Source organism: Neoarius graeffei, chromosome 5, assembly GCF_027579695.1.
Source record: "Neoarius graeffei isolate fNeoGra1 chromosome 5, fNeoGra1.pri, whole genome shotgun sequence".
Taxonomy (NCBI): domain Eukaryota; kingdom Metazoa; phylum Chordata; class Actinopteri; order Siluriformes; family Ariidae; genus Neoarius; species Neoarius graeffei.
In genome coordinates, this window is record NC_083573.1 from 70,869,286 (window position 1) to 70,894,869 (window position 25,584).

Consider the following 25,584-nt stretch of genomic DNA (forward strand, 5'->3'; position numbering starts at 1 on the left):
ACTTGCCATTTGGTGGACTGGTAGTGCATTAAACTATTTGTAATGCTTATAAACTAGCATATTCTCTGTAAACCAACAGTAGATGTTATCATTATACTATGTAGCTATAGTAAAGCCCTTTTAAATGAATGACTTCAGTGTTTCTCAAAGTGCAGAAGGCTTCTAGGCTTCTAAGAGCTCTCGTTTCTACGTGCCTCTGTGTCAAACTCCGGTTTTAAGGAGCTGCGACCCGAGTTGAACCCGCATGGCAGTGATTTTAATAAAACAGCAAAGTAAAGGAGCAGTGACGCTTTAGCTTTATATCCTCCAACATGGAGTACAAGACGTGAGGTGTTTCATAACTGTCACCTCACAACCTGTTTTGATATGTGAAATGCAAAAGTAGACCTTATCTCGATGTTGGTTTAGTTCAGCAGGATGTGTGTGTGTGTGTGTCTTGCACATAGTATGACTGTACGTGCAGAAGCATACTTTATCTAAATCTGTTGTCGCAAAGTTGAGCCCGAGCATTACTTTATTTAGAAATGCCTTTTTTGTCTTCCTGATATTTTGGTTAAGAATACTGCAGTGCTGTTCCAGAGCATGCTCATGGCATTATTTTTCCGTGTTGTAGGGCGCATTATTTAAACCAGTGGGATTGAGGAAACCCAGGGTCTGTGAGCATAGCTAAGGGATCTGTTGTTATTATTATTATTATTATTATTATTATTATTATTATTTAGTAACAGTGGTGGAAATTACCACCTGCTACTATGAAATTTATTTACAATTGAGGAGGGGTTTTTTTTTCCTTGGGGCGGCACGGTGGTGTAGTGGTTAGCGCTGTTGCCTCACAGCAAGAAGGTCCTGGGTTCAAGCCCTGTGGCCAATGGGGGCCTTTCTGTGCGGAGTTTGCATGTTCTCCCTGTGTCTGTGTGGGTTTCCTCCGGGTGCTCCGGTTTCCCCCACAGTCCAAAGACATGCAGGTTAGGCTAACTGGTGGCTCTGAATTGACCGTAGGTGTGAATATGAATGTTTGTCTCTATGTGTCAGCCCTGTGATGACCTGGCGACTTGTCCAGGGTGTACCCCGCCTCTCGCCCGTAGTCAGCTGGGATAGGCTCCAGCTTGCCTGCGACCCTGTACAGGATAAGCGACTACAGATGATAGATGGATGGATGTTATTTTCCTGTTTGGTTGATCCCCTGATTTGAGTGGGTTTAATCCAAACATTTAATAAACAAGTAGGCTTATAAATAACATCTTGAACATAATGTGTTCTGCCAGTAGAAAGTTCAGGAATAAATGCCTCTAGAGCAGCGATTCCCAAACTGTGGGACACGAGCCTTCCTGAATGTCCTAATATCAACTGGCCCAAGTCTTAATTTAGTGTAGTTCTCCCCCCTCCTCTTCATTCATTCATTAATCCATTTATTTATTTATTTATTTATTTTTGCAGACACGTTATTACATATATTACAATAATGTAAAAATTAGGTGTTAAAATATTTTAGAAATAAATTTTTCCTTTGCTTAGCCCTGAAGGGTGCTGTGATTCTGCGTTCGACATAGCATGAACTGGAGACGTTAACATTAGCTAAACAGTAAACACTTTGACACATGCCCCTTTTCCACCAAAGCAGTTCCAGGGCTGGTTCAGGGCCAGTGCTTAGTTTGGAACCGGGTTTTCTGTTTCCACTGACAAAGAACTGGCTCTGGGGCCAGAAAAACCGGTTCCAGGCTAGCACCAACTCTTTGCTGGGCCAGAGGAAAGAACCACTTCCGTCGGGGAGGCGGAGTTGTTAAGACCAACAACAATAACAAGACCGTGAAAGATTGCCATTTTTAAGCGACGAGAAGCAGCAGCTGTACAAGCGCGAAGTCATTTATTATTGTTGTTGTTGTTGCTGCTGCTGCTTCTTCCGTGTTGTTTTTGCTTCAATATTCGTGCCAAGGTTTATGCAAACGTAGCGACGTAACTGACGTATACAGCGACGTAATGACGTGGCTTCCCTTAGCACCACGAGCTATGGAAAAGCAAACTGGTTCTCAGCTGGCTCGCAAGTTGAATGAGTTGTGAACCAGCACCAGCACTGGCCCCGAACCAGCCCTAGAACTGATTTGGTGGAAAAGGGGTAACAGTCGGATTCAGACTCCTCAGTCATTGACTTTAACTAATTGACTAAGCTGATCCAAACAGGTTCATCTGTCTGACTAAAACAGTATGTGTCATTATTTCCACCTCTGCCAGCTTTATTGGAGATGGTTGTTTTTGCCTCCCATTAGGGATGTTAACCGTTGACCGAATCAACGTCAACCGGTTAATTTTTTTTTGGTTGTCGGTTAAAAAAAAAAAAACAATCGTTTTGAAGCTTCCGATTTTGAAGCGGAGAACCTGGAATTCTGTGTTGTAAACGCTTGGGGCACGCCATGCGGTGTAAGGACGACAGCTGACAAATCAGAAACACCCATTCAGTCATGTCCCGCCCAGCTGCCACTCGGCGAAAGAAAAGTGTAGACACAGGCTTTTTAGCTTACAAATTACTTTTTTTTTGTTTTGTTTTGTTTTTTTTAATTATTATTAGAAGGCACATGGAGTTTAGTCCTGCCTTGGCCAGTGCATTCTGAAAGTATGTTTTGGTCTGTAGCCAACAATGCATGTTATTGCAGATCGTTATTGCACTCGTTGGAGTGTCTGATTGTAATTTCAAGGTGGATTCTGTATTAAAATTACTAAATAGACGGGTGCCGTTGCAGTCCATGAGGCGTGGGGGGTGTGGGAGGAGGGCAGTGGATCGGGGGGCTGCGCGCGTTTGCGCGGAAGCTGCGCACATTAAATTTTGCGCGGCTTCGGCGCAGGCGTGCGCGGCTTTCTGATTTGCTGTTTTCTTCTCATGCTTGTACTTCCTGTGTTTCGTGGACTGTGGCGGCATTTGCTTATATGCAGAATTTGCTTTGATGAAGTTGTGGTCGGATGCTCCGACCCCCCCCCTTGGGAAAGGAAGGTCGGATCTGCGCGATTCAGCCGTGGAGAGGGCGGCATCCGCCAAAAGGCGCGCCGTTTACATCCCTGTAATAATTCCAATTCTAGAATTTTAAACTCGTAGGTTAACCGACTTTAACCGGCTAATGAGGCTCGGTGGTCGGCCAAGATTTTTTTTTAGTTTTCGCCATCCCTACCTCCCATCTGGTTTTTTTTTTTTTTTTGGTCTGTTCCTAACCTAACTCAAAGTAGTGAACATATTTTTATGAAACTTGGTGTGAAGCTTTAGTATTACCCTCACATCAAGTGATTTTGATGTTATGTGGCTTGGTGGAGGTATGGACTCTACCGAGTGCCCTTGTTGGTGATGGTGGTTGTAACAATAGTCAGAGATGGACTTAACATGTTGGTATCTGCAGTGGGAAGTGGTACTTGGGGAAATTTGGTTTGATGCATAGCCTGAGAAGTTTGACAACCTCTGGTCTAGAAAGTAGGCAAAATTGTGCACACTTAAATAATGCACTTGAAGTAGGTTAAATTAGTACTGAGGGCTCTGTGAAATTTATCTTGCTGTTAAAGAGGTCACCAACTGCAAAAGGTTTGCATTCATTCATTGTTCTCTGATTGGTAGTTATTTACACTGAACCAAATAAAGCCAACAGGAAGTTCAGTGTGTGTTTTCATATTGCGAGTTGGTGTTCCGCAACCAGAGGTGAGACCAGACGTGATGAGCATAAGCAAATTAGCTGAGTATCATATCAAGTCAACTTTATTGTCAAATATGCTATGCATGCTTGACATACAGCACAGATGAAATTTCAGTCCTCTCTGACCCACGGTGCAAACAGGCAATGCAATAAATAAAAAATAGAATAACTGAAATATGTAACATTTAATCACTTCTGTTAAATAATTCATATTTAAGGGCAGTAACAGCCTCTACATATAAAAAAAAAACAAAACAAGTTTGTGTCCTTTACCTGAGCCAACTTTTTCTTTTTTTTGGGGGGGAGGAGAGTCTGTCAGAGCAAAGAGAGAGAGGTGATGAGGAAGAGAGGAGTAGAGAGACTTGTGCAAACATGTTTGTGGATCAGAAATATGTTGAGGAAATGAAGAGAAGTAGGAGGCGGTTTGATGTCGAAAGGTGCGTGGACCTCAGATGCTGTAGATGGAGACATTTGAATTCGTGCTGGTTTTGGAAAGTAGAATGTTAAGATTATTGATGTCAAAAACATCACGCCCCTGTTCTGCCATGCCGGCTGTCCCTTTTACACGGACGTCAATTTCACCTCTCTCGCTGCTAGTCCGGCTGTTAAGCAACAAAAAAAAAAAAAAAAAAATGGAATTGTTCCTTTTGTGATAGAAGCATGAAATTTGGCACACTAGCTCAAGTTGATGTATATAATAATTCTAGATATGTGGGCATTTCAAATTCCACTTCTAAACCCTGGAATACGCATGTGCAAAATCGACCCAACATGAAAGCGAGGCTAAACAAATTTTCTTTATGCTTCTGTGGCAGGGATTGTAATCAGTAATGACGAGAGGTATTTTTTCAATATTTTGATATCACATGATCATATGAATCTAGATTAACAGCTCAAACTTTGAACTGCAAAAATGCTCTTCTGGCAGCCTTTTCTCATCTCATCTCATTATCTGTAGCCGCTTTATCCTGTTCTACAGGGTCGCAGGCAAGCTGGAGCCTATCCCAGCTGACTACGGGCGAAAGGCGGGGTACACCCTGGACAAGTCGCCAGGTCATCACAGGGCTGACACATAGACACAGACAACCATTCACACTCACATTCACACCTACGCTCAATTTAGAGTCACCAGTTAACCTAACCTGCATGTCTTTGGACTGTGGAGGAAACCGGAGCACCCGGAGGAAACCCACGCGGACACGGGGAGAACATGCAAACTCCGCACAGAAAGGCCCTCGCCGGCCACGGGGCTCGAACCCAGGACCTTCTTGCTGTGAGGCGACAGCGCTAACCACTACACCACCGTGCCGCCCGGCAGCCTTTTTATTTACTTAATACTGTAGCTCTGTGTCATGTGACTAATCACGTGGTATCTTTTGAGAACAAGAAATTCTCCATTTGTGAGGTAGATATTCAATCAGTGTGTGGGTTTTTTTTTTTTTTTTTTGTAAGCAATCTCATACCTTGAAAACAAAAGAAAATTTGTTTAGCCTCGTTTTCATGTTGGGTCGATTTTGCACATGCGTATTCCAGGGTTTAGAAGCCGAATTTGAAATGCCCACATATCTAGAATTATTATATACACCAGCTTGAGCTAGTGTGCCAAATTTCATGCTTCTATCACGAAGTGAACAATTTCTCACCTTAACAGCCTGACTATGCCAGTCATTCCGGCTCAGAGGTGGAATAATGCAGACTGTTCATTCCATGTTCCAACGTTTTATGCTGAACGCGAGGTGAAATAAAAGTGTAAGATTTCTGCCTTGAACATGCTGTGTAAAAGGGCTCTTATGCATACATGCTGCAGGGATGCAAACGGCGCGCCTTTTGGCGGATGCCGCCTTTTTCCCAGCTGTCTGGGGGACTTGTGTGAATCGCGCAGATCCGATGAGTTTTTTTTGGGGTGGGCGGGCGTTGGAGTGTCTGATTATAATTTCATCAAAGTAAATTCTGTATTAAAATTACTAAATTAGCAAATGCCGTTGCAGTCCATGAAACATAGGAAGTACAAGTATGAGAAGAAAACAGTAAATCAGAAAGCTGCGCATGTAAAGCCAATTACGTAACTTGCGTTGGACTGATGGAAATCCTTGCGTGTGCAGTGAAGTGCAGCCAGCAGCAGATAATGGCACGCAGCCAATTGGCTTTACGTGCGCACTCGAACGCCCCCCCCCCCAAACAAAAGAACTCATCGGATCTGCGCGATTCACACAAGTCCCACAGACAGCCGTGAAAAAGGTGGCATCTGCCAAAAGGCGCGCCATTTGCATCCCTGATGCTGTTATCTAATAAGCCAGTTGTGCAATGCATAAAGTTATACAGGATATACAGGGTTTTTTCTAGAAAAATTTAGTATGAGGGCGCTCACCATGGCGAGGGAGCGAAGCGGGGGGGGGGATGGTGCCGGTTGTCCCCCCCCCTCCTCCCCCCCGCCGTGCAAAGCCTTTGAAAAATGCTCCAATGGGACATTCTGAGGCTATCTGAGAGGGAAATTGTAACAAATTGTCTGTCAACATTGAAAAAGAAGTAAGGCCAAAAAAAAGTGTGTTTCCGGTAACATGAAATACTAAAATAAGGTCGGTAGGTAGGAAAGGTTTTTTTTTTTTTCTTAATTTTTTTTTATTTTGTTCGAAAAAATTAACACAAGTAAACATCTTACAAAATAGTATTTTGGCACAGAATCCTTTATACCACACATCATAAAATAAGTATTTTAAATCTTTAAATGAATAAAAAAAATATCGCGAGAGTTCGAGTTATGATCTATGGAAGCGATATTTCATGATATTTTCATGTAATAACGTGAAAACACCTTATCAAGAAATAACGTGAAAATAACGTCCTTGGCTAGGCTACTTCCATTAAAAGCAGACGGCCTAGCCAAGCCTACTGTAGAACTTGGGTTGAGCAAAAAACATGGCTGAATCCTGAATGACTCCTATTTGTATAAATAGGGGACTACATAGGCAGCAAAATGTAGTGTTTTTCCCTGCCATGGAAGTGCACTTGTATACTGAAAAGGAAGCAATTTGCATTACAACCTTGAATGAGGATTCAAAATGGCGGCTCGGCTCAGTTTATGGAGGAGGGCTGATAGAAGTGGCGAAACATTTTACTTTTTATCGTTTCTTTCACAACTTGAATGCGTTGAAACAAAAAATTATGACAAACTAACGCCGCTTACACTAAAATATCGAGGGAAATTTGTAATAAAAACTTTACAGTCGGCAATTTCGACGCGGAAATTCTCGATCGGTCGGGTTACCGGAAACACACTTTTTTTTTTTTTTTTTTTTTTTTTTTTTAAATTTGGCCTAATCTTCTTCTGCCCCGGACAGTCTTTGGCTTTCTTCCGCTTCGTGCCGCGGGATGACATCTTTAAATGCCCAAGTGTCAACAAAAACAACTCGCGAACTACTTCTGTCAAAAGCTCCTGCGCCGGTGGGTGAAAGGTCATTCAGTCTCGAGAAATCTCGCGCTACAAGTCAGCTGACCTTGTATGTAACCCATGTCAAATCTCGCGAGAGCAGCCGCGACAAGTAAACAACTAAACAACATGGCGCCTCAGTCTGGAAACCGCCAATTCAGATTGTTTTTGCACCGTCTGGCTGTGTATCTACTATGATTGGAATATTTTTGGAGCAATTATAACGTATTTGATGATCAGACACATTGTCACGTAGTGTTGCTGGGATGTTTTCACGGAGTCGGTAAGGGGGCGCACGCCGAGAGTAAGAGGGCGCAGCGCCCCTGTTCCCCCGTTTAGACGAAAGCCTGATATAAGCAAGTAGCTTCAGTTAATGTTCACATCACCCATCTGAATGGGGGAAACATGTGATCTCATTAATTTTGACCATGACGTGATTAGTGGTGCCAGCCGGGCTGGATTGTTTGTTTGTTGTGATACTTTTTTTGCACCATCTAAGCACCTTGGTCCATTGAGAGCGACATTTCATTCTTCTGTTTATTGTGTATGTGAAAGAATGACAAAGTTGAGTATTTTTACAACTGCTCATGAATATTTTTTTTTAATGAGTGAGATCAGTGGAGAATGGCCAGACTGGTTTGAGTTGGCAGAAAGGCTACAGTATAACCACACTGTACAACTACAGTGACCAGAAAACCATGTCCGAATACACATCATGCTGAACCTTGAGGCAGATGAGCTACAACAGCAGAAGACCATGTCAGGTTCCACTTCTGTCAGCTAAGAACAGAAAGCTGAGGCTGCAGTGGGCACAGGCTCCCCGAAGCTGGACAGTTAAAGACTGGAAAAACTTAGGCTACGTTTACATTAGACCGTATCTGTCTCGTTTTCTTCGCGGATGCACTGTCCGTTTACATTAAACCCCCTGGAAAAGCCAGGAAACGGGAATCCGCCAGCGTCCACGTATTCAATCCAGATCGTGTCAGCTCCGGTGCTGTGTAAACATTCAGAATACGCTGTGCTGAGCTCTAGCTGGCGTCTCATTGGACAACGTCACTGTGACATCCACCTTCCTGATTCGCTGGCGTTGGTCATGTGACGCGACTGCTGAAAAACGGCGCGGACTTCCGCCTTGTATCACCTTTCATTAAAGAGTATAAAAGTATGAAAATACTGCAAATACTGATGCAAATACTGCCCACTGTGTAGTTATGATTGTCTTTAGGCTTGCCATCCTTCCACTTGCAAGTAGTAAGTGATATGCACTGGGATCACACACACAGCGGCTCAGTCCCGAATCACAGCTTGTTCACTTCACTCGCGCGCTCTGTGAGCTGCGCAGGGCCGGAGTGCGCACCCTCCAGAGGGCACTCGCTGTTCAGGGCGGAGTGATTTGGAGCGCAGGATGCCTGCGGAGCCGAGCGTATCCGTGTATTGGCGTTGCTATGTGCACGGCTAACGGTTTTAGTGTAAACGCGAATCGTTTTAAGAACATTAATCTGATGATCCGCTGATTCGACGTAATGTAAACGTAGCCTTAGTCTGGTCTGATGAACCTCAACATCTGCTGAGGCACAGGTGGTAGGGTCAAGATTTGGCATCAACAGCATGAATCCATGAACCCAACCTGCCTTGTGTCAACAGTCCAGGCTGGTGGGGGTGGTGTAATGGTGTGGGGAATGTTTTCTTGTTCACTTTGGGCCATTAATACCGATCATCACTTGAATGGCACAGCCTTTCTGAGTATTGTTGCTGACCGTGTGCATCCCTTCATGGCTACAATTGATCTGTCTTCTAAAATCTACTGCCAGCATGACGATACTGCACCATGTCACAAAACAAACGAGTTCAGTGTTCTTCAGCGGCCTTCCCAGTCACTGAATCTGAATCCGATAGAACACCTTTGGGACATGGTAGAACGGGAGATTCACACCTGAAAAATGTGCAGGAATTGTGTGATGCAATCATGTCAACCTGGACCATAATCTCAAAGGAATGGTTTCATCATCTGTGAATCCATGCTATGGAGTAGTGAGGCTGTTTGGGGAGAAAATGGAGGCTGTATGCAGGATTAGTAGTGTTCCTAATAAAGTGCTTGGTGAGTGTATGTATGCTAGGTGCCATTTGTTTTGTGCAGTTTTGATGCACCTGACACTTCTTGGCAGTTAACTTATTTGATCAGAGTGTAGCTGAACAAGTTTCTAATGGGATTGAGAGAAATAATTGCCGCATTGTAATAAGACCCATGTTACAGCAGGTGAGTGGTTCTTACTCACAGGCAGTCCGCCAATTAGATGCGTGGGTTTTTTATTTTTATTTTTTATTTTGGATCTTGTTTTGTTCCACCTGTATACCAGTGAATACCTTTTGCAAGATAGCTGTCTCAACTTGTTTTCAAAATGGTTTTACTCTCTTACTACTGTTTCTTCATGTTTTATGTGCTGCGTGGTTAGTTAATAAGGGATGTGTTGTAATGATGTGAAACGTTATATCATTTTCCGATGAAGTGAAAACCGACTCTTGCTTGGATTAGTCAAATGTATTGGGGTGTCACTGGTCATCCTCATGTCATGTTTTTGTTATGTTGCATTTTATTCTATGCATATTCACTGGATATAAGCAATCATGTGCTCTGATTGGCTAGTCTATTACTAGGATATCAGCTCATATACTATGAGTAGAGAAAAACAAAATGGTGGAGCGTGTTGCTGAACCAACTGAGGACGAAATAAAAACTCTACTTGAAGAACCCCCCCAAAAACAAACAAACAAAAAAGCAATAAAATATGGAATGAAAATATTTCATGATAACATATCGTGTGTTTCCCCTCCAAGAATTTTTTATTATTATTATAGCATTTTTTCATAAACTGCTACGGTCATTTCACCGGTTTGTTTACATTCATCTTTAAGCATGAAATTTTTATTATTATTATTATTATTTTATTATTATTATTTATTTAAAATTTTTTTAAAGAGTGGTTCAGAAGCTCAGAGAGGTTTGAAAATGACATAAATGAAATGTCATAAGAAGAATTAAATAAATGTCTAAGGTTGTTCTATACCTCGGCACGACAGAAAAACAGTACTTTCTACAAAAAAAAAAAACCCACTAGTCACTTTGTGCAGCCATCGATAGGTTTTTAAGAAGTCTGCCTAAGCGGAAATTATTTTGTCGGACGTTTTGTATAAAGTTTTTTTTTTTTTTTTTTTTAATTAGATTAGATAAAACTTTATTGATCCCTTTGGGAGGGTTCCCTCAGGGAAATTAAGATTCCAGCAGCATCATTACAGATAAACAGAGAAAAGAAATAGAAAGAGAGATATTGCACTTTATATTGCACATTGTCCGGTATTGCTTATTGTTAGGCTAGGCTACTGCTCCTTCCCGTCCTCTGTCCTCCTGTTACCCCTCCTCCCCTCCAGAGAGGAGTTGTACAGTCTGATGGCGTGAGGGACAAAGGAGTTTTTGAGTCTGTTCATCCTGCACTTGGGAAGGAGCATTCTGTCACTGAACAGGCTCCTCTGGTTGCTGATGACGGTGTGCAGAGGGTGACTGGCATCGTCCATGATGTTCAGTAGTTTGTCCATAGTCCTCTTCTCTGCCACCGTCACCAGAGAGTCCAGCTTCATGCCGACCACAGAGCCGGCCCGCCTGATCAGTTTGTCCAGCCTGGATGTGTCCTTCTTGGATGTGCTGCCCCCCCCAGCACACCACGGTGTAAAACAGGACACTGGCGACCACAGACTGATAGAACATCCACAGGAGGTCTTTTTTTTTTTTTTTTTTTTTTTTAATTTATCAAATTTGCAAAAAATAAAAATGCTCAGTTTCTCAAAATCCAGTGAATGTGGATAGAATAAAACAATTTTTTTTTTCAAAATGCTACGCGCCTCCTTGGCTATCAGCTCATGTATGACTCGGTTTCGTGGAATAACTGTTAAATAGCCCAATTTCAGTATCTGCTAAAAATCTGTTAATCGTTTCATTTTGCTGAAGAATTTCCAGAGCCTTTATATTCCTCTCAAGTGGATTTTATTCCCTTTTATTCCATATTTTTCTCTCTGTGCTTGGTACACACATGCCTGGTTACTGAGACTTAAAATAGGCTTGGTTTTAATCTAGAAAATTATCTCTGCTCAATCTAATCAGGAAGCTGTATGAGTAAACAAAGGCCAAGTGTATTTTATTTATTTATTTATTTATAACCACCACCACCACCGAAAACGCAAGCAATGGCGCACGCTTGATGTAGAGATATGGCAGTGTGTCCTGGCACAGGAGCAGAGCTGTAGCTATGATACACGATTTTAATGCTGAATTGCTGCCTACTGAGGCAGAGGAGTTTGGAGACGGCAAGACCACAAGTCATGTTCGAATCAAATGTATGTATTGCTGCCTAGATGTCTTTATCTGGCTGTATGCATGTATTCTCCCTCCTTTACCCCACATATCCTATAATAATGGGCATCAGCTGCTAGTGTGTTAGAAGATGGCTTTGAAAAACCTTGGCACAGATTAGCGTGTGTGTAACATGAGTTATGTGTAATTGTTTGTTTAAAAATAATCTGTTATGTATTTCCCCAGTGGTATTCCATCTCCTTTAAGACACATTTGAAGCCAGTCGCTGTGGTATCTCGGCAATGTGCTGACATATGCTGCCTTCCATACTCGACTCAAAACTTTCCTTACAGGCTCCTTCATATGCCCCTTTCACACCGAAGTCTAAGCGGGGTTATACACACGTTGATTTGTGTTTCAAAGGGTCAATCCATGTTGTCTCAAGGTGCGTCGGACAAGTAAGAAATATAATATTTTGAGATCTTTAAAGGGACGCTTCAAGTGAGGTGAAGTATGTTGTCGGAAAAATACATTAATCTTATACAATCCACTTTTGAAATATTTGCATCAGAAATTAAAAAAAAGGAGCAATGATGACGAGATTAGAAAATGCTTTTCAGAATAGGCCATCAGAGTTTATTGTGGAGAAGAGGCTTACTCACTGACAGCTCGTGGAAAATAATGAGCGAGAGGAAATTTACAGGCAGTTGGCAGAGTTTCAGTATCCTCACCGATCTGTGGCATTTAACACGTCTGCTGGCCTCGTGTGTAAACAACTCTATATCTAGGATTTAATGTGTGTGTGTATGTATATATATGTGTGTGTGTGTGTGTGTGTATATATATATATATATATATATATATATATATATATATATATATATATATATATATATATTAGGGTTGGGCGGTATCCAAATTTTGTTACCTTTAAACCGTCTGTGTTTTCCCGGGGTATACGGTATTACCGAGAAAAGAAAAAAATAATATTTTGTTTCGGCCTACTGTGTAACGTGCGCCTATGCCTCAAATGTACTATTTAAAAGCAGCATAGCGAATTGTGTGCATTGTGGTATGGATTAAGCAGCAAAGCGAATTTTGTGCGTTGATGAATGGATTAAGAGATATTTCAAAGCATCACGCAACTCTTCCTTCATCTTCAAAATAGCATTCAACTGTCGTTTACACATGTCTGCGTTGAAACGCCATTTGCAGCACTATTTCACCTGCTCCATCAAAAAAAAGTACACGATGAGCAGGATCATACCCTTTCAAGCATGGGAAATAAAAAAAAGAAAAAGAATCAACCAACACCCAAGTCCGTTTAGACTGCGCGATAAACCATATTCTTCAGCGCAAATGAGGCGAACCTAATTCAAATGCGCGGTAGCTGCACAAGGCAAAATCATATGGGCCCACGTCATGCCATGGCGGGGAAATTAATAATCAAATGGCCTTACCTTGCTTAAAACGTTGTCTTGATCACATAACTCCTTACAATTATTCCACTTAAATCCATACGGTTTAACACACCCAACAAAGATAGCAAGCGCATTGCTAATTCCCACCAGAAACCGAACAGTTTACGCTACGATGTTTTCTTCCGTTTCTTCAGTAGATGATATTTCAAACGTTTATTACCCACATCCCAAATGTCATACGTTATATTATTTTACCTTGTTGTTACTCATGTAACCTACTCAAAACACAACTCATTGGAGAGATCTCGTGGAAGTGGAGTACCCCAGGCTATGGTGTGCCTTAGGGGACATATTAGATTTTTCGTTTGGTTTGAAACCAAAATACTGCCACACTGCCGATGTTGTATTTTTTTTTGCCACTAACTCATTATCTTGACTTGCCATCTTTCAACCGCGGTCTCAGTCTCTTTTTTTTTTTTTTTAGATCGGACGGTATAGAGAGACAGGAAATGAGCGGGGGAGAGAGAGACGGGATCGGGAAATAACCTCAGGTCGGAATCGAACCCGGGTCCCCGGATTTATGGTACGGTGCCTTAGCCATCTGAGCCATGACACCCCCGGTCTCAGTCTTTTGCGAAGCTTTCTGTCAGACTCCAAAATGTCACGCAGGGTTGCCATGGTAACGACATAAACAACCCTGCACGCGATGAAAACTTCTTTAGGAAATTGATAGAATTAGTGAAAATACGATCACACAGTTATTCGGGATGATCTTCAATTTATTATTTTATATTATGACCTCATGTACTCCATATTTATTTAGATATTATATATATTTTTTTAAATGACGGTAATGAGACCGATACCGTTTGGTACTTTTGGATACCTCGGGATACCTTCTTACCGTAATACCGCCCAACCCTAATATATATATATATATATATATATATATATATATATAAAATCCACACATGTATATGTGTGTGTATTTTTTTATATATATGTATTTGTGTGTGTGTGTGTGTGTATGTATGTATGTATATATATATATATATATATATATATATATATATATATATATATATATATATATATATAAATAAATAAATAAATGTGTGTATGTATATATGTGTGTGTTTTAGTATAGCGGAAATGGCGATGAGACCGATAGACTTCCTGCTGTGACGTTACAGATGTCAAGGTCATTCACTCGGACCGCTACCTATATGAATCACTTTTAACTGTAAAAATGACTATATTAGATTTATTATTAACGCTTAAAACTATTCCTGTCTCATTTCTTGAGGTCTCAAGGCATTTATAAATGAAAGTGAGGCCATGGCTCTGCATATATGCTTTAAATGGATTATTTTTCTCCTGCAGATAGACGTATACCGTGGGTGACGGATTAAATGGTTCTGTTGCTCGCTGGTTTTTGTGTTGAACAGGTTGAGACCATCCTGTAAATCATCTTGCACATATGATGTATGTTTTGTGAATAAATGGGTTCTATCATTTAAGCGTGAACATAATTTTGACTAACCCTGTATATTACACTTCTGAGTTTTCATGTATTGAAATTTAGATCAAACTCTAATTGGAAGAAACTGATCAGGTGGTAAAATCTTTAATATTGTACAGAACGTTTTAATCCGCCCTCATTTTCTGTTAAAGTCAGGGCTCGACATTAAGCACTGCCCGATTGCCCGGGGCAAGTGAAACATGCATTCAGGCAAGTGGGATATGTCCCCAACATGCCCAACGAGGCAAGTTGGAATGAGCATGTATTACGAACTAGCACCACAAAAATTAGGCTTTTTGAGCTTTTATTTCAGTTCGTAAAAGCGTCCATCACTACGTATTCACCATTATGTCTTGGCTGTTTTCTTAGTCTCTGTTTCATTTACTGCTTTGCAAGTTATTTTATATACCCCCGTTGCTGTAGTATGGTACGCGTACTGTTTACAGACCCCTTGTGTCACGCATCACGTGATACTTACAGCTGGGGTCAGACAGACACCGTCTTTCATGCAAGCATCAGGTTTTTTTCTAGAAAAATTTAGTATGAGGGTGCTCACCATGGCGAGGGAGCGAAGCGGGTGTGTGTGTGTGTGTGTGTGTGTGTGTGTGTGTGTGCCGGTTGTCCCCCCCGCCGTGCAAAGCCTTTGAAAAATGCTCCAATGGGACATTCTGAGGCTATCTGAGAGGGAAATTGTAACAAATTGTCTGTCAACATTGAAAAAGAAAGAAGTAATCTTCTTCTGCCCCGGACAGTCTTTGGCTTTCTTCCGCTTCGTGCCGCGGGATGACATCTTTAAATGCCCAAGTGTCAACAAAAACAACTCGCGAACTACTTCTGTCAAAAGCTCCCACGCCGGTGGGTGAAAGGTCATTCAGTCTCGAGAAATCTCGCTCTACAAGTCAGCTGACCTTGTATGTAACCCATGTCAAATCTCGCGAGAGCAGCCGCGACAAGTAAACAACTAAACAACATGGCGCCTCAGTCTGGAAAACGCCAATTCGGATTGTTTTTGCACCGTCTGGCGGTGTATCTACTATGATTGGAATATTTTTGGAGCAATTATAACGTATTTGATGATCAGACACATTGTCACGTAGTGTTGCTGGGATGTTTTCACGGAGTCGGTAAGGGGGTGCACGCCGAGAGTAAGAGGGCGCAGCGCCCCTGTTCCCCCGTTTAGACGAAAGCCTGCAAGCATGGCTTAATCTGTCTTCAGTATGGTTAATTTTTGTGCTGTTTTTGCTTGTTCACACATGCCCCTTTTCCTCCAAAGCAGTTCCAGGGCTGGTTCGGGGCCAGTGTTTAGTTTGGAACCGGGTTTTCTGTTTCCACTGACAAAGAACTGGCTCTGGGGCCAGAAAAACCGGTTCCAGGCTAGCACCAACTCTCTGCTGGGCCAGAGGAAAGAACCGCTTACGTCAGTGGGGGGGCGGAGTTGTTAAGACCAACAACAATAACAAGACCGCGAAAGATCGCCATTTTTAAGCGACGAGAAGCAGCAGCTGTACAAACGCAAAGTCATCCATTATTATTGTTGTTGCTGCTTCTTCCGTGTTTTTTTGCTTCGATATTCGCGCCAAGGTTTATGCCAACGTAACGACGTAACTGAAGTATACAGCAATGTAATGACGTGGCTTCCCTTAGCACCGCGAGCTATGGAAAAGCACACTGGTTCTCAGCTGGCTCGCAAGTTGAACGAGTTGTGAACCAGCACCAGCACTGGCCCCGAACCAGCCCTGGAACTGATTTGGTGGAAAAGGGGTATCAGAGAAATAGATAAAAGGCATTACCGTCTCCCCGTTATCAAGAAAAATGTTAACAAATCGAAGCAAATGCTTCAAGAATAACGAGGAAATGAGTGGTTAAAGAATACGAGGAGAGGAGCTCAGCCTGAAAACTCCAGAGAAATTCACAATTGTATTTTAAAATGTATTTTACAAAAAGAGAAAGTTGGAAGTGAGGATGGAAGAGTTTGCTTGAGAATCTCGTTATATATATATATATATATATATATATATATATATATATATATATATATATTTTTTTTCTGCTTACATTTGAGTTAGCGCCTTCATGAAAGTGTTTGATTTTCTTAAAGGTGAAGCCGCTTTCTTATTCAACATAGAAAACCCAGATTGGTTTCAAACAACTCTGGCATAAAAACTCAACAAGGAGCAACATGTGCAATAAATCCTGAAAGAACGGAACCGATTAAGAGCAGCAAGAGCTGGAGCTTTGTTTCTGTTTTCAGAGGAACACAGTCCTGTGCAAAATATGGGTTTTTTTTTCTTCTATCATCCACCTCTAGGTTTATTTAAAAAAAAAAAAAAAAAACAGCGCTGTGTCATGACAGACCAGCTGCACTAATTCAGTTACAGGTTGCCAGGTATGTATAAAACACCCACAACCTACACACTAAGCAATAATTTTAAACTCAAACATTATCCTGTCTGTCATGACGCAGTACGGGGCGGGGGGGAGTTTAAACCTAGCGGTGGATGATATAACAAAAAAAATTAAAAAACCCAATATATAAATATTCTCAAACACAGTACTGTTCAAAAGTCTCGGCACCCTATTGTTTTCTTCATACAAACTGTTATAGCTTTCTGTTTTATGATCTCTACATTATCGAGTAATGAACCGACAGTCTGAGAGAGTTCTACACAAACACACTGAACTTTACAACAGCTGCATGCATTTGAAATGGAAATAAATCGACTAGGCAGGAAAAGCTATTTTGGATAAAATTGTTATTGTTTGTTACAAGTAAAAAGTAACCAATAATCAAACTTCAACTCAATGTGTGATCTTCAGTTTATGTTGCAATTCACAACTATTCTATGGTTTTCCTAAAAAAAAAAAAGTAGTGCTCACAAAATGGGGGGCAAGTGGGTTTAAAAGTTAATGTCGAGCCCTGAAAGTATAATTTTTTTGTGACCCTACTAATTTGTTGTCTGTTTCTTCGCTGATAAATATCTTGATGCATGATGAGTCATGTTTGACCAAAATGGTCACGTGTACTAATAATGTTTGCATCATATTATCCTAATCCCACCTGAGTACATTTGAATATGCCACTGACTCCTATATCGGTTTTATTTTTTTCCCCGTGTATTGCCTTCGTTGAACCGTTCCTTATGAGAACCGTTAAAACGCGAGTTAACAAGGCTCACAGAAGCATGGAGATAAGGAAAACATAGCTTTTCATCAATTAAGCATATGCAGTAACGAGATACTCCAGCGCTCTCATCACGTTTCCTCATTTAGAGCTGAGACTCTCTTTTCCACATGCACAGTGTGTGAGCAGCTTCTGCTTTCCATCTGTTCTGCATATAAACACTGTTTAAGAAAATAAGGTGCAGTTTAAACACCTTTAGAATGCTGCGCTGTTGCGTTCTCCATCCTGATTGGTCAGAGGGGTGTTGGGTTAATGTACTAGAACAGCAGCTCTGATGGTAATGCTGACTTCAAGACACATCACAGTTTTTCTGTGACCCCAAACCTTGACTATTTATTTATGAATGATTTGTAATACATATATTATTTCCCAGCTGGGAGGTCCGTATGGTGAAATACTGTGACTGAGGTCTTGAAAGTACTGGGCCGAGGTCAGTATTTAAGGCCGAGGTCACGGTATTTCACCATACTGACCGACCTTAAGCTGGTAAATAATATGTTTTTATTTTTTTCTTTACCAAATTCTAACAGAAAATGAGAGCGGCCGAAAGGGAAAATCGAGCCGAGCCGCCATTTTGGATCCTCATTCACGGCTGTAATGCAAATGGCTTCCTCCTCGGTATACAAGTGCACTTCCATGGGAGGAAAAAAAACTACATTTTGCTGCCTATGTAGTCCCCTGTTTATACAAATGGGAGTCATTCAGCCATGTTTTTGCTCGGCGTTAGCAACAGTTACAGGTTTTTAGCTTTCTCCTGAAATGTTTTCTTTTATTTCTTCTTCCTCAGGGTAGTAAAACTCGCTTTCGCTGTGAAGACTGTCATTATCGCTATCCATGCTGTAAAATTAATGCTATTCTCCTGAGAAATGCTGGCAAACATTTATAAGATTTTTGATTAAAAAAATCTTATAAATAAATCTTATAAAAAAGATAAATGTTGACAAAAATTGATACTATGTTTGTTGTTGTGAACGAGCGAGTCGCCAGAGGTCCGTAACTGGGGTCCGTACCATAGGATACGGACCCACTCGCCAGCCAATCAGAGCGGAGGATTTGATGAAAACTGCACCGTGAAAAAATAAAAGACTGTTATTTTATGATGTCAGTAACATGCGTGTAATGTAAGTGACTAAAAACAAAAGGAAAATTCCGTGAGTGGCTGACCCGTTCAGTGGGAAGTGTCTTGTTAAAGGAAACGCCACTCCGGGGTGGTGTGATGAAGCCCAATATGAAGCAGAGGAGTCTGGTTTATACTTGGCGTACAACTTTGTGTACGCACGTACAAGGCAGCAGCGTGAGTGACATTACTATTCACACACTCACTACGTACTTCCAGAAGATTTAAAAGCAACATTCAGTAGATGGCACATCAGAGCCAAACCATCCCAGACAGACTGAGCTCTTCAGCGCACACACTTCATCTAAATGAATAAAATCAGCTTGAATGTGTTTATTGTTTCTAAAGCAAGAATTTACACAAAAGCTGGTGAGGGAACTTTATAGCTGTGACAGTATTACATATGTGATAACAGGAACTAATTTTTTTTTTTTTGGATGTTCCATAATAGACATTTTTGGACCCGAGGAACTTTTTCCATAGTTTTTAGAACTGTTGGAGGAAGTCGTTATCTCTCTCTCTCTCTCTCTCTCTCTCTCTCCTTTTTTTTTTTTTTTTGTATGTGTCTCTGCACTGTAGGAACTGAGGATTGTTGTTCTTAGAATGCCATTTTGAGGCCTTTTTTTTTTTTTTAAAGCTCCTACTTCAGGGTAAGTTCTCTCCCAACCCAAGAGGAACCATAAGTGATGCAAATGCACAGTGATTGTCTCCAATGTAAGTGTATGTTGATTGGTTGAGTCCTAACCTGAGCCAGTGCAGCGTGGGCAACTGCTGTTTAAAAAAAAAAAAAAATCCGTGTAAACCTCAGCTCTTAAAGGGTAACGCCGTTTTTCCACAAAACCAGGTGTGTAATAGGAGAAAAACATGTACGTAATCAATTCCGTTAATTATTTCCATTATATATCGAACATGAAAAAATATTTTTAACTTTGAAATCATGAATTGACACAGAGGAGTCGAAGTTAGAGGAGTCAGCCATTTTGAGATTGTGGGCAACTATAAACCAATCAGAATCTTTCGTTAATGCGCCTCCCTCTGACCTGTGACGTCACTGAGCCCATGAAAACAGTGTTTACAAACAGATCACTGTGATGACAGTAGGAGTCCCGGCGGGTGGCTTGTATTCGATTCGTTTATATCCCGACCTTGTCAGCTGTCAGATTTATGTTCATGGACCCGGTAAGCTGGTAAATAATATTTATTTATTTTTTTCTTTACCAAATTCTAACAGAAAACGAGAGCGCTCGAAAGGGAAAACCGAGCCGAGCCGCTTCGCGCATGCGCAGTAGGCTTGCAGGGTTCCTACGCAGTATGGAAAAGTATGGAATTTGATTTTAGTATTTTCCAGGTCTGGAAAAGTATGGAAAATGGAAATTAGGGTATGGAGAAATATTTGTGTTTCCAGACCTTTGCTGCTACATAGTAAAATGAAGCTCAACATTCCGACATTCAGTTGAATTTTGCCAAAGAAAAGTGTTGAAATGCGGAGGGAGGGAAACGGGTGTTCTGTTGTACTGGCATGCGCTCCGCCACACCCCCTGAACCTGCTTGCTTCTTGCAAGACTTTGGACAAGACGCAGGAAAATCCCCTGCTACAAAACGCCTCTTGAACACACGTGAACACACATCATAGCTCCAGTCAGTGTAAAAATGCTTATGGCTTATTTGGCAGTGTTGCCAGAATTTGCTAGAAAAATAAGGCACATGGACCCTGAAAACAAGCGACCCAAGACAAAAAAAACTGCCAACAAAAATATGAAGGCTGTGTACGCAAACATACATATAAACTGAACAATGCCGTTATTACATTATTATTATAATTACATTACATTTAGTTGTCGCTTTTATCCAAAGCCACTTAGTTATTACAGGGTACAACATGGTTACAACCTGGAGCAATGTGGGGTTAAATGCCTTGCTCAAGGGCACTGCAGCCATTACATACTGGTTAGGGTGGCCACGTCTCGGCCACGTCTGCCATCTCTTGGTATGTGGACAAAATGTGAGCTACAGTGGAACTAACACAGGGCCTTCTTCATAAAACACAATAGTAAATACAAAAAATGCCATAATGACTGTTTTCAAATTAGAAGCTTCAGTAAACTTCTGTGTGTGCACAACATACAGGGTGTCCCGAAAAAAATGTATACACACTTTGAATCATTGTGAAGTAGGTGTTTATTAAAATTCATTTCATTTTCAAGGTGTAATAGAATTTACAGACATCACTTTGTTTTATCACTGCCTCTAACTGATGTTTATAGTCTACGCTATGAGACCTGCAACAGTCACTGAAAGTGAACGTCCAAAAATACCAAGAGAATTGAATGTGATTTGCATTGTCAGCAGTGACTGGACCAGAATGGATGTCAGTTTGAGAACAGGCGGTGACTAAATAATAAAATGTCTGTAAATTCTATTACTCTTTGAAAATTACATGGATTTTAATAAACACACACAGTACTTTACAGTGATTAAAAGTGTGTATACATTTTCTTTCAGGATATCCTGTATGTGCTTGACATCTTCACACACCTGTGTTTTAATGTCTTGAAGTGTGCATCAGATACGTGTGCGTCAGAGTGGCATCCTGTATTTTGTGTAATGTGTATATATATTTATGACAAAAACAGGGCACTGATACAAATTTTAGGCCAAGCTAAATATGGTATGCATTTTGGTGGTATGTCATAATGTGAGTACCTGTTTGATTTTCAAGTAATTCTTTTAAATATATGAGTAGTTGTTTGTTCGCTGAAGTCTCCAAACCTGAGAATGAGTATGGAAAAAGTCTGGAATTTTGAATTTGAAAATGTGTAGGAACTAGGGCTGTAACGATATGCATATCGAAATCGCGATACACAGAGCCACGATCTGTATCGCGATACAAGAAGGCAGAATCGCGGTACACCCTTTCAAACTTCTCCTCAGCCCAAAAACAGAGGCGCTTCCAAACTTCAATTTATGAATACTTTACTTTTTATTTAAATTACATTTTAAACTTACTTAACGTCACATCCATAACGGAATTTCGTCACATCCATAACGCTGACTTTTCCTTCCGAAACTCTGCATGAAGTACAAAATATTTTAAACAAAGATTTTTTAATATTCACCTTGGACCCCTCTATCAAATGGATATCTCCATTTCGACATTAGGTTTACAATTTCACAGAGTTTGATAAAAATGTACAGTCACCCAAGAAAAGTGATACTTTTTCTGTCACATCCATAACGCATCTTTTATTGGCATTTTCTGGCATGCCCTAGATGTACTATGGGAATTGTTCTTGTTCTATCACTTCTCCAGTACGGTACAGCCTTAAAATATGCAACACCTGTTTAAATACTGGGAGACAATAAAACATGCACTGGGTCATTTGTTGCCATTTTGAGTTCAAGTGTCACGTCCATAACGCTGGAATTGCCCTTAAATTACTTTTTATTTTTTTTATATCTATTAGTAAGTCGTTTTTTCGCCGACCTGCGACAATCTTCTGCGAGTCACGCAACGTCCACACTCGCCATTGGCAGAGCATTCATTTCTTTTAAGCGGTCGCCATTCTGGTTGCGACGCGGGGAGCGAATCTGTAAACAAGCAGCTCATTGGCTGGCTAGGTGTGCCACAAGCCAATCACAATCACTTGACCGGAAAGGCATGCAGTGTTGCCAGATTGGGCAGGTTTAGGTGCTTTTTGGCTGGTTTTGAACATATTTTGGGGTGGAAAACGTTAGCAATATCTGGCAACACTGAAGGCATGTCTGCTTGGGCGGAAGCCTTCTGCGGCAGTTACATTTTGACACGCGAGCAATGTTTCACCATAAAAATTCCGTAATTTCCATCTGTTTTCCACGATCACAGAAAATCATTGGCCCTATGAGAGTGAGACAGTGAGAGAGCCACCCCCCCAAAAAAAAAATCTTAACGGATTTACACGATTTGGAAAAATGACTTTTTCAGAACCGAAAAAAACAGAGCTTCCGGCTCAACAGTATTATTTTGAGAAATAAAACAATCTTTGGATATACATTTGTTCATTTTTGCATACATATTACTCATTCTCTGCAGTGGTCTGAATTATTTGTTATTAAATAGTTAATGTAAGTAAGTAAATGTTAAGTAAAATTTACTACTTTAAAAAAACATTTAAAAAAAAAATCGTGGGCGTATCGAATCGTGGGTCAAAAATCGCGATACGAATCGAATCGTGAGTTGGGTGTATCGTTACAGCCCTAGTAGGAACCCTGGGCTTCGTAGGACAAATCCAAATAGGAGTCATTCAGGATTCAGCCATGTTTTTGCTCCGTGTTTTTACTCGACCAAAGTTATACAGTATTATGAGCTTCAAGTTGCATAAATAAAACCATTTGGTGAAACTTTGAAGAAGCGATTATACTGTTTTTTTTTACCTCATTACCATGAAGCACTGAAGAGTTCTTTTCAGTGGTGGGCCGCATGACGTCACGCAGTAGATCAATATGGCGGAACACATCTTCGCTGAGCTCAGCGCAAGCCCATATTATTAAAAGTTAAAAGATACTGTTATGCGGTCTGTTCTTTCTCTATAAATTCCATGATCGATTACTTTATATATTTATCTATCTATTTGTGGTGATTTTGTACAAAAGTTGCCGTATCCTTTAATGTTGATGTTTAAAAAAAAAAAAAGTACAGGCAGTGAAGTCCAGGCTTTACTGAGTGTATATGTGATGGAGGAAAAGCCGGGCAGTTTTGAGGCGTCAAAGCGAAATATGAAAATCTTCACAAGCCTTTCCTGTTAATATCATGCTCGTAAGACGGCTTACATCACGTCAGCATTCTTATTGGTGGTGTGAAGGAAAAAGCCCTTGAAGGTGTGTAGTTCTCGGGGGAGCTCCTCAGAGGGTAGTCCCTCTCAATAAGTCCCTACAACTGTTGGTCTGAAAGCATCTACGCTGCAAAAAAAAAAAATCTTTGCAAGTGAAAATATCTTAAACTGTTGAAACAATCTAGCATTTCCTATGAGAAGAATACAAGACACCAATACTGAGATTATTAAACCTAGCTCTAGACTGCAACCAACTTATTCTAAGAAATCTTATCAAGTAAAAATATGTCCATGCAGAAAGATAATTTCACTAGTATTAAGTGAAATTTTTTCAAATTTTTTTGCAGTGTAACGATGATGAAATTGAAAAAAAGGTAAAAATTTGTCTTCTAGTTGATAAAAAAGCAAATCATTGGGATATTGCTCTGGTGAAAGGAAGAATAATTATCACAGCAGTCCATACTACTTATTTGTCATGGCTGGCTAGTATGAGCCTTGGTGGAAAGCCCTGGGAATGCGTAAATGCCAAGTTCGATTTTAGATTTACGAACCTGAAAAAAAAGTCGAAAAACCGGCGTTAAAAAAAAATTTCAACCGCACAAACGGCACTCACCCGGCCGGTGGACCGGAAACAGAACATTTTTTAATAATGGCCTTATATCGCTCCTGTGGAGGACGGCCCCATACAGACAGTCGGAAGTCGCACTTGGAGGACGCTCTGGACTCTTACAGTAATGCTTTTATGGCTGAGGACTACAGCTGACTTGCTAACTTTAGGACTGCAGTTGTCATGAACAGTTTTGCACTCAAGTTTCCATCAGTGAAGAGTTATAACATCAACGAAACTGACTTCATGTTGAAACTGTTATAATCATGTTGTCTGTTATCACCCAAATGAGGATGGGTTCCCTTTTGAGTCTGGTTCCTCTCGAGGTTTCTTCCTCATGTCATCTGAGGGAGTTTTTCCTTGCCACCGTCGCCACAGGCTTGCTCATTGGGGGTGGACTAGGAAAAAATTAGCTCATGTTTAAAATCATTAAAATTCTGTAAAGCTGTTTTGCAACAATATCTATTGTTAAAAGTGCTATACAAATAAACTTGATTTGAACAGAGAACTTCCCTGGAGATGCAAGCCAAAGAAGGGAAGGTCGGAAAAACTTTTTTTTTTTAAATGAGAAGTGGAAAAAAGCAAACAGTGTTCCGTGGATGGTTAGTGGTTTTTTTTTTTTTTTTTTTTTTTTTAAATCTGCCCAACTCATCAAATGTAACTTCCATCAGTTCATGTGTGTGTGCAGGCATGAGAGAGAGAAATATCAGAATTTTCCTCAAGTTTAATATTTAACTTGGCCAATTAAGCAAAATAATCATGCTTGAATATTGTCACTGCATTACTTTTCACATGCAGTTACACACTTTCAGTTAAAACAAGAAAGTGGCGGGGGGGGGGGAGAGTGGCTGATAGATTTTGGAATCTTTAGACAAAAAAGTTAAAGGTCACAGGCAACAGTCGGAGGTGAAATGTAGAATATCAACTTTATTGTCTAGAAGAGCGACCCAAAAAGCGAATTTAATCTTCCTGGTGTCTAATTTGCACCCTAAAATTGAATAAAACGGTTAAAATATACTGTTTTGCCCAATTTCCGAAGGTTTGTTTACATCTCACTTATGCGCACTTTCACCGCCAAGGGGCGTCGTGACGTCATTTAAGCCAAACGGACTGGGAGCAGCTCTGTGTTTACTTGCGACCCGAGCACACGTGTACGGACTTTGGTCGTGAGAGGTTGTGTAAAATGTCTGAAAGCGATCGGGATTTTGAAGCAGGAACTCTCCACATTGAATATCGAGAGGTGAAACCATACATGTATGAACCTGTGGCCGTTGCGAAGCGATCGGTGAATGTGGCTCACTGGTTTGACCGTGCGGCCTCGGAATCGGACAGCGACTCGGCCGACTCTGATCGCGGTGACCCTCAACAAGACTCGCGCCCAACGATTTATCCTGGTAGTTATGATAAATTCCTACTTTCGTCATAATATTAAATAAGAGCCCTTTTGAAGAATAATTAAACCCTAGTGGATAAAGGTAACGATTACTGGAC

At 40.8% G+C, this 25,584-nt stretch overlaps 1 protein-coding gene across 5 annotated transcripts in view; it reads left to right on the forward strand.

Annotated features, from left to right (window-relative positions):
• The window catches only part of plekhf2 (pleckstrin homology domain containing, family F (with FYVE domain) member 2), a 91,642-nt gene that overhangs the window by 27,185 nt on the left and 38,873 nt on the right, over positions 1 to 25,584 (forward strand). Inside the window, exon 2 of one of the 5 annotated variants that reach the window (XM_060920691.1) lies at positions 13,343 to 13,441. The exons of the other annotated variants lie outside the window; for them this stretch is intronic. The gene's annotated coding sequence lies outside the window, so the exon portion shown is untranslated. The remainder of the gene's footprint in view (positions 1 to 13,342; positions 13,442 to 25,584) is intronic. 5 annotated transcript variants of the gene reach the window in all.